The following is a 9758-nucleotide window of genomic DNA, read 5'->3' as shown; positions in this document are numbered from 1 at the left end:
CTATAAACAAAACCATTCAAAATTCTATTGAAAATGCTTCTGAAAAAATAAAAAACAATAAACAATTTTCATTGTGCATACGGTCCAGCGCCGAAATTGGCCCGGCCCATGCCGGCGCGCGCGGCGCCCCCCGCGCCCAGGCCGCAACCTGGGCTTGGGCCGGGATTTCGGCCTCCCGCGCGGCTCCCTCTCGGGCCTCTTTTGGCCCGTTCACCGCTCGGCCGCCGCCGGCCGTCGGATCAAACCCTAGGTCAGTTGCTTCCCTCCCCCTCTCTCTCTCCACGTGAAGCAGCGGCGGCCACAGGGCAGAGAAGACGGCGGCCATGGCGGCCGGGGAAAGCGAGACGGTGGTGCGGCGCCGCCGCGGCTTGCTCGCCGGCACGCGCGCTCGCCTTGGGGTGAGCGCACCACCGTCGAGTGAGCCGTTGCCGGGGCCAAAACTGTCGAGCCCCCGGCGCGCTGCTCCGGCGTCCCGGATGCAGGCGGTGGCTCCTTTGTGCCGCACCCCCGGCGAGGGGTGGCGCGGGTCCAACCCGCGCGCCGGCAGCTGTTGGCAGCCCAGGGATAAAGATGAGCCCTGGCCGCGCTTTTCCTTTAGGGTTTGCATTTCTTTTTCGATTCGAGATCGATTTGGCTTTTGTTTCTTTGATTTCTGTCGATTCGCGGACGAATCCTCACTTTCCCCATCTCAATCTACACTCTAGTGTTGGCTCTGATACTAATGTTAGAAACTCTAGGAACATCTAGGAGTACATCGAGTGGGTGTGAACTTTACATAGGGAAAAACCTTGCCGACTTCCATTGAGTCGTCGTGGAAGTCAAAGTCTGTCGGAGTAGTTTTGCGCTAGGGCAGCGACGCGCGGCGCAGAGATGTCGTGGACGACGAGGTCGCAGAGGCGTGGCACAGGTGCGGTGACGTCGCGGTGGTAACGACGCTCCGGCGATGGCGTAGTGGCGCTTCCCGCCGCTGCAGCCCACCCTCTCTGATCGGGTTAGGGTTTTGAGGTGGGGAACAGTGGCGGCGGTGAACCTCGTATTTTGAGCCGTCAGTCCCCACCTTCTCTTTATAGGGCTGCGCGATGGGGGCTCACCAGCCTCGTTTTGGGCTGGGCCCCCGATCAGGGCGCGAGGTCAAGGGATTAGTTGGCCGTTGGGCCAACTGGTGGAGATCAATTCCAACAAGTACAAGTTCCAAGTACTATAATTCGCCAACCACCATGTCTAGCCACACAATCCTCCTCCTGCTGCTTTCTTTCCAACTGGTCACCAGGTCGCTCTCTTAGTCCCAGTCAAACCGAGATCTCCCGGCTCTCATCAAGATCAGGGAGTAGTAGTTCGGCAACCTTGCCGTGTTGTCGGGGTGGCGGCTTGGCAGCATAGCCTGCACCTCGCTGGCATCCTGCAACGAGCAGGGCCATGTGACCAAGATCTTCCTGAAGCGCTCGAGGGCCGCCATGCATCCAATGAGGCACTGGGCTTCCTTCAAACGTGTTAGAGGTTGCAAGTGGTCGATGGCATCTATCTTCTAGGGATTCACCTCTAACCCGTAGTTGGAGACGAGGAAGCCCAGGAGCTTTTCTAATGGGATGCCAAACACGCACTTCTCCGGGTTTAGTTTCATGAGTCATGCACAGGTTGTCGAATGTATCTGACAGGTCTTTGAGCAGGATGTCCCAATCTCGTGTTTTCACCACTATGTCATTAACGTACGCCTAGACATTCCACCTGCTGGTCCTTGAGGGTGATGTGCATGGTCCACTGGAACGTCGGACCTACGTTCTTTAATCCTAAAGGGACCCGGACATTGCAATATCTTCCCACCAGGGTGGTGAATGATGTCTTCTCCAAGTATTTCTTTGCCATGCTTATCTGGTGGTACCCGGAGTATGCGTCCCCCACTTGATCGAGGTGAGGTAGGAGGAAAGGATCTTTTGGGCAAGCCTTGTTGATGTGAGTATAATCCACACACATCCAAAGCTTGCTATTGGCCTTTGGCATGATCACGGGGTTTGCCAGCCATTCGGAGTGGATGACTTCCCTGATGAACCCGGCCTCCAGTATCTTGCTCACTTGCTCGAGGATGAAGTCTTGCCGCTCTAGGGCTTAGCGGCGGCTCTTTTATTGAACCGGTCGTGCGTCGGGAGTCAGGATGCACAATGAGGTGGTGCTCAATCACCTTTCTGGAGACCCTAGGCATATCAAACGTTTTCCACGTGAACGCATTGGAGTTAGCCCGAACAAAGGTGACGATCGCACCTTCCTATTCCTTGCTTAGGGCCCCGATCTTGACCATCTTCTACGGATCATCCCCAAGGCGAACTGTCTTGGTTAGAGCCGCCTCGTCTAGGGTGATCCGATGCTTGGTTGGAGGTCAGATAGCTGACTTCGGTCACTCTTCCTCCAACACCTATGAGGCAATGGCCTTATACAGCTTCTCCGTGCAATGCACAGATCCCTTGACATCAGCCCTAATGGAGATCATCTTCAAGGTGGCGTAGGAGTAGTGCACAACCACCATGAATTTCGTGAGAGTTGGGCACCCCAAGATTGCATTGTACGGTAGATCAAACTCTGCCATGTCGAAGATGATGTTCTCTGTGCAGAAGTTGCCCCCGCCATCTGAAGGTGACCGGAAGCTCAATTTTTCCTGAGAGGAGCATTTCCCCCTTGGTCACTGCGTGGAAAGGGAGCGATGGCAGCAATTTTTGTGTCCCAACCTGCATCTCATCTCACAGAATACCTCTGGCGAGAGCAAGTTTAACCTTAGGCTCGCGTCGGTGAGGACCCTCCTGCTACCGAGGTTGCAAATCGTGGGGGTCATGACCACTAGGAGAAGGCTGACGTGTGTACAAAGCCAAAACCCCACCAACTTGGGGGCTGTGTCGTGTGCTCAAAAGCCCACCACTGTCTAGGGCAGCAAAAGCAGTGACCAGCACTAGCATCTCCTCTCCCCACTTCTCTTCCTCCTCCTCCTCCTGCGCCCCTCCGCTCTGCTCTAAAAGCTCGAACCAACCTTCCATGGAGGAAGGGGGCTGGAATGGGACAATTTTGAATCTCCTATCTCCTAAAGTGAGCTCACATTTTTTAACAATCTTCTAGAAAACAGCTTGTGCGGCCCTGAACTGGGGACGAGCATCACACATCACCAAGCAGCTACCTCGCAGCAAGTGCTCCCAGTTCTCCCTCCCCCTCCCACAGGGGCACACAACAACATGCCCTCGTGGCTACAGTGGCTGGCACAAAGGGGGTACAAGAGCTGAGCTTCAGGCTACGGTCGTCACTCCCTCTGCCGTAGGGGCACACTAGCAGCACGCCCCCTGCGACTGCAATGGCCGACACGGAAGGGGAGCACAAGCTTTAGGCTACGGTTGTCACAATGGGAGGGATACAACAACATGATCCCTTGCCAACTTCAGTGTTAGGTATCACCACGGGAGGGTAGCACCAGAACACTCCCTCAGCTTTGCTGCTCCGCGTCGGTGCCACGGTATGGTTCCACCAACAGGCTCCCTTTGCCTCGACGGTATGGTTCCACCAACGACGCTTGGGGCACTATAGTTGTATGCTCTTTAGTTTGGCATGGGCGTTCTTGGAGGAGAGGACGCGCAACAACTCCATGATTCCGGGGCTTGTCCGTGCGGGACATCCTCATGTATTTTTGTAAGTCATTTTCCCTCTCGTATCCATATCTCTCAAGCTCATAATAACATGGAGTGATGAATCCGAAGCCAATATCTTACATGTCTCATGTCACACCTGGTTTTAAGGACAAAACCGAATGCATATCTATATGTATGCTAGGATCAAGTTTCATACATATAGAGACATTATAAGTGAATAATCAGTAACAGTATCACGAAAAAGAGAATTAAAATAGTTAAAAGACTATCAGAGTTATACAGCTTATCCTGGAAACGAAGGCTCCAAACTTCACAGGCAATCGATTGGGGGTTGCATACGCTTAGAACTCAGCAACATCTTCAAAAGACTTCATACGCCTTTTTCCTTCTGAGCAGCAGTAAGCAAGGGTACTCACTTATGGTTGGTACTCAGCAAGGCCACAAGAAATAACCAGAAAGTGATTTAATTTCATCTTTAAGTAAAATTAATCATGTGAGGGTCCAAGCCGCTCTTGATCGTGAGAACGACTGATATATCAGTTTTACACTCTGCAGAGGTTGTACACTTTCACCACAATTTGCGTAAAAGTTCCGAAGAACTTTGAACCCAACCACGCATATGTGCTGATCAGGCACAATACCACACTTCCAAGGTGTGATTGTATAGGGACGCTACGAGGCCTTTACAAAGATTCACTAACCCGTGACAACCCGCTAAAGTTTCAAGTCAAAGTGGTCATAACACTTTTCTAATGAGGTGGTACCTTACCAAAGGACCATTAAACAATATCAATTGCCCCAAGAGGACCGAGCTATACCCCATCGATGCATCCCCTCTTGCCCTTTCGGTAAGACTGTCACAAGCTAGAGTCTATAATTAATCAGCCAAGACTAGAGCCATGTAGTGTTGTGGTTGTACTGTTTTCTTGGATGGTTCTCCATGTTCCAATTAATTCACAATACTCTTATAAATAAGCATAGATAGAAGTATGGTTAGGGTCACGTGCCTTTCTCCAACGAAAAGCTACTCTTACTGCTCTTCAGCTTTTGCTCACTTGAAAAACTTGATCTTCAAGCTTCGAACGACGATCCTTCTACTCGGAGCAATCAACGAGCAACATACAAAGCAAACAAAGTAGATCTAAGAAAAATACACCAAAACAAAATAAAGGCTCCAAAAGAGTGCACTAAATGATAGGGTCGCTGCTACGGTTACGAGAACACAACAAACACGGAAAACGGAGCTAGGACGTGGAAACTATGGGATAAACAGTGAGTTAAGAATCATGTGATATCAGAAAAGATTTGTAAGACACAACAAAGTGTGCTCACAGAGGATAACAAAGTGATAAAGCTATTGCACACGTCACAAGGATCACGTGAGCGCAAGAATTGATGAAAACGGGGCTAAAACGAAGAAGTTATGGCTAAAACATGGTTCTAGGGGCTTATTTGTAAAAGTTTTGGAAAGAATAGGGGCTCTGGGTGAAGAAACCAGGGACTAAAATATAATTAAACACTTAATATAGGGGTTAGCTAGCAAAAACGCAGCTCAAGGATAGTGTGTTCAAATTTGTAAAAGCGTAGGGGCTAAAACAAAATATACAGGGCTAGTTTGTAAATACTTTTGAACTGGCATGGACCGCGGCTTGATTTCCAGAAACACGAGGGGCTCTTTTTCAAAAAGCCCTAGGGTTGACCGGTATATGGTTTTTTGACTCGGGTCAGATCCGATACGGACCGTGGGATCTTGATCCGATGGACCTGGACGGCTGGAGCGGGGCAGGCGGTGCTGCGGCGGCCGGCGGTGAGGCGTGCGCAACGGCGGCTCGCCGGCGTTAGCCGAAATAGGCCGTCCGGGGCTCGTTTCGAGCGCGGCTTGCACGGGGAGCATGAGGGGTTTGCGGCGAACTCGATGGACGGTCTGCGCGAGGCGCAGATACAGCGGAAGGTGAGCGCGGCGGCGGAGCGGCGAAGCGGCGCTCCGGCAAACTATTCCCGGCGGAGGAGAGCGAGAGAGAGAGAGAGGGAAAATGGGCCCGCAGTGTGCCTCACCTCGATGCGGAGCTCCGGAGCGACTCAAGCACTGTGGGGAAGTGGCGGAACAGCGAGATGCGCGGCGGCTCTGAGCTCCGAGCTCAAAAATGGCGGTGCCGGCTAGGGTTTGCGAGCGAGACGAGGATGTCGGCTGCGGGTTCATGGGGTTCAAGGGACGCGGAGTGGCACTATTTATAGGGCCGAGGGCACCTCGGCGTGCGGGCCAAGGAGCGGCCATGGGGGCGACGCGCACGGCGCCCGGATTCTGCTCGAGTCTGTGTCGAGCACGGGGAGGAAGGAGGCCCCGACAAGCGGGGCCTGCCTGGCGGTGTCTGCACGCGCCAGGGGGGGGGGGCGGCCGTCGGGCTGGACCAAGAGAGGGGATGGGCCGGCGGCTAGAGTTGTGCCGCGGGAGGGAAAAAGAAAAGAAAAGGGAGAGGGGGTTTGGGCCCTAAAGAGAAAGGGAAAAAGGATGGGTTTTGGCATTTTTGAAATAGATTCAAACAAATCAATTCAAATTTAAATTCAAGAGAATTTAAACTCAAGTTGAACAACAAGCATTAAAGTAATGTGATGCGGCATGTATGCAAAACACATCGAATATCCTTATTTAATTTAGAAAAACAACCAATTTATTTTCTTTTATACTAATTTCCCTGTGAAGAAAAATAAATATTGGAAAAAATTTTCGAATTATGAGAAAAAATGTTGTTTTATTTTTAATTTTAATCACATCATGAAATCCAACAATTTTAGGGTGTGACATCTCATTTCCTTATTTAGATAATTCACCAAAATCTTAATACAAAGTTCATGAATTATGCCTCTTGTTCTAGTTTCTATCTTTGCACAATTTTGTAAAATTCATTGTTCTGTTTCATAGGTTGCATATACGTAACAAGTACAATTAACCCTTTGATGTCCCACACAAACTCCTAAATTTTTTTAGTAAAACTGAGGTCCCCACTATATCTGTAGATACCTATAAAAGTCCTAAATATATACAATTTTTACTATAAAGTTAACAAATTCATAATGAAAATTCTTGTCACACCAACAAAATTGGTAAGGATCTTGGCGGAACTAGATAAAGACAATTTCCTAAATGTAGCCTACTACCAGGCTTGTATATATCAATAACATTGGTTAACATAGGAAAACTTGTTATTAGTTTGTCAACAATATTTAGTAGTCCCCATAAAAAATTAGTGATACTAATGATTTTTGCACATCACATATTTGGTAATGGTGAAACTCTTTTGCAGCAATAAGGTGGCCATGAAAAATTTATTCAGATTGACTAAACTTGGCTCCTTGTTTTTACAGTGTGCTAGAACTAGAAGTACTAAATTCCAATTGGTAATATAAATGTTCAGTAAAGTTTCACAACTAATTGAGGTTTTGCACTCGCCTATCAAATTCATATCTACTGTTGAATGCAGCCTTTATCAGTATTTTGTTTGTGCTTTATCAGTACTTTGTTTGTGCTTCTTACTACTAGCTCTCTATTTCAGCTTTCATCATTATGGATTTTCCTAAAATTTTCTTTGCTTGTGTAATTATTGTGGATAAATTTATGTGGAAATTTTGCTTCTAACTGTTGTCTATCTTTTTTTCTTAGATTTGAGTAAAAGGTTGTGGAGGAGATGCTGGTGTCTAAAAACTAGCTTGATTTGGAGTCTTATCTAAGCAGCTACATTCCAGCAATGTAGGGAAAGAGTGTTACTATGAGCACGTTGTAGTCTTTCTCCATTGCCGCAAAGGATAAGTGCTGAATTTTCTTAATAAACCAAATGAAGATCCGGATAAAGCCATTATATGTTTCTATAAAGCCATCCTGTTATTGGGTGAAGCAAATAGTGACTTTGTAAACCCTGAACACATCAATGAAGAGATTAGTTACATCAACAACGGCCTACTTGATAAGAGGTACATTAATCTGATCTTTTTCTATCTAATTATGATCGATGTGCTAGGCAACCTGTTGTTAGTGATGTAGAGCACATAAAATAGGGTGCATTTTATTCTACTTTAAACACAATCACTCAGTCACTATCTTACTCGCGCACTCACTATCTCATTTTGTTTCTAGTTTTCATTAACTGAGGCTTCAAAGTGTGGGTCGACGCTTCATGTTTTGGCTGGATAAGGCAATATTGAGAAATCGATGCCCCCAACCTTGACATTGACTCCTGAGAAGCGAAACCAAAGTATTATGATACTACTTCTTTTACGGACCCTATACCCACACTACACTGATGAGATATTGACCTATACACCAACATGGGAGACTAATTATATATAAGAGAAAAAGTCTTTATTCACTGTAACTTTTGTGAGAGAGTATAACTTAGGATGCACACGATACACACGCTACACCGCACGCACAAACCCGCGTACACATGAGTGTGGGTGTACCCTAACATATATGGGAACAATAGGGGAAAGCCCCAGGATGAGGTGCCCGCGTCGGCCTCAGCGCTTGAACGCGGGCGGGCAGCTCGAGTCCCCGCTCAGCTGACCAACCGAGCACCACTCGATTCTCACACTATAACTTAGTACAATTTAAGACTCTTGTACTCTTTGCTACCATTCCATAACACAACTATACTCCATGGCTACCATACCACCTCCTACTTGATATACCTCTAACGCCATGGGTATGGCAAGAGGGGACGGAGGGGATCAGAGCACCTTTATTTATAGGTGCTCATGGATGTTGTGGTGTTACCATGTAGCAACTTTCACACTCTTCTTTACAGAAAATCTAACTTTAGAATTTTTCTCATCCTTATCAAACTATGTAAAATATCTAATTCTAGAGAATTATGACAACTCCCCTCTCTTGCTATTTCCAAATTTTTTTAGAACCTTCTCAAGTATGTATTGGTATTTTTAATAGAGAAGTTCAAAGGGGGTAGTGTTGGCTCATTGTTTACTTTGCCAGAAGATATATACTATGTCATAGATAGAACCCCGGGTACCCACAAAAAAGCTACCCACAAGGAAGAAAGTGATCGGACTCCAATTATGACTCCTCTGTAATTCTATTAGGACTCCTACCTTGTAACCAACTAGTATCCCACCCCCCTGAAGTATATAAAGGAGGGTTGGGGTACCCAGATCGACAGAGATAACCTAAAGCATACGCATCTCATGCAACCCTCAGGCAATACAAACTACCCAACACGACGTAGAGTATTACGCAACCCGCGGCCCGAATCTGTCTAAATCCTTGTGTTGCCTGCACCATCCTTAATCTCGGCAATTTCCCACGATCTTTCTTCTACCTTAGGGTATCCCTAGGTAGGCATGCCAGTAAAACACCAACATGCTGCCAAAACAAAGTAATATTTGAGCAATTGTTATGGAACACATTGGTGGTACGCGTTGCAAATACCTAACTCCATATGTCATTCGTTTGTACAATTCAACTATGTATGATATGAAGATCTTGGGCACCCATGAATGTTAAGAAACCCAGAAGAGGACATTTTAACCAAATGTGGACAATGGGCGTGAAACCCTACGGGTTGATACCCTGCTGAACTTTGGAAAGGCCAAGGGAGGGGGGACAACAAGTTGAAGGATATTGGTAAGGATATCGACGATGTAATGACAATGGTTGCTGATCTTTGTATTATATCAAGCATGGAAGCTAAGGCTAGTGTGCAGAGTAAAATCAATGAAGTTCATAGAAACTCTAAGACCAAAGTTACCCATTTTTTTTGAATCAGCTGAAGCAGTGAAGGTTATAGGCAGAGATCAAGCAGAATTTCCCTGTAGGATCTAAAGGAAACTCATAGGCTTCACCACCCAAATCACTAGGAATTACAAACCTAATCAAATGAAGTTCATTTTGAATAAAGAAAGGCAATATTGCTAACTCTAACCATCTAGGTCCTATCCGAGCTTCTACCAAATGTGTCATCATCATTATTGTCCTTAGAAGGAGGTGTTGATTGCCAGTACAGAGATATTAGATCTACATGCTCTGTAGTAACATATCTAGAAGGGTTACTAGGCCCAAAAATAGTTTCGTTGTAAAGAGCAGTAGTGCCTTGGAGAAAAGCTTCAGCACTGAGTGGTTGCGATGCAACA

This window comes from Panicum virgatum, chromosome 7K (assembly GCF_016808335.1).
Source record: "Panicum virgatum strain AP13 chromosome 7K, P.virgatum_v5, whole genome shotgun sequence".
Taxonomy (NCBI): Eukaryota; Viridiplantae; Streptophyta; class Magnoliopsida; order Poales; family Poaceae; genus Panicum; species Panicum virgatum.
The sequence above is the reverse complement of the archived record's forward strand: the minus strand, read 5'-3'. Positions refer to the sequence as shown.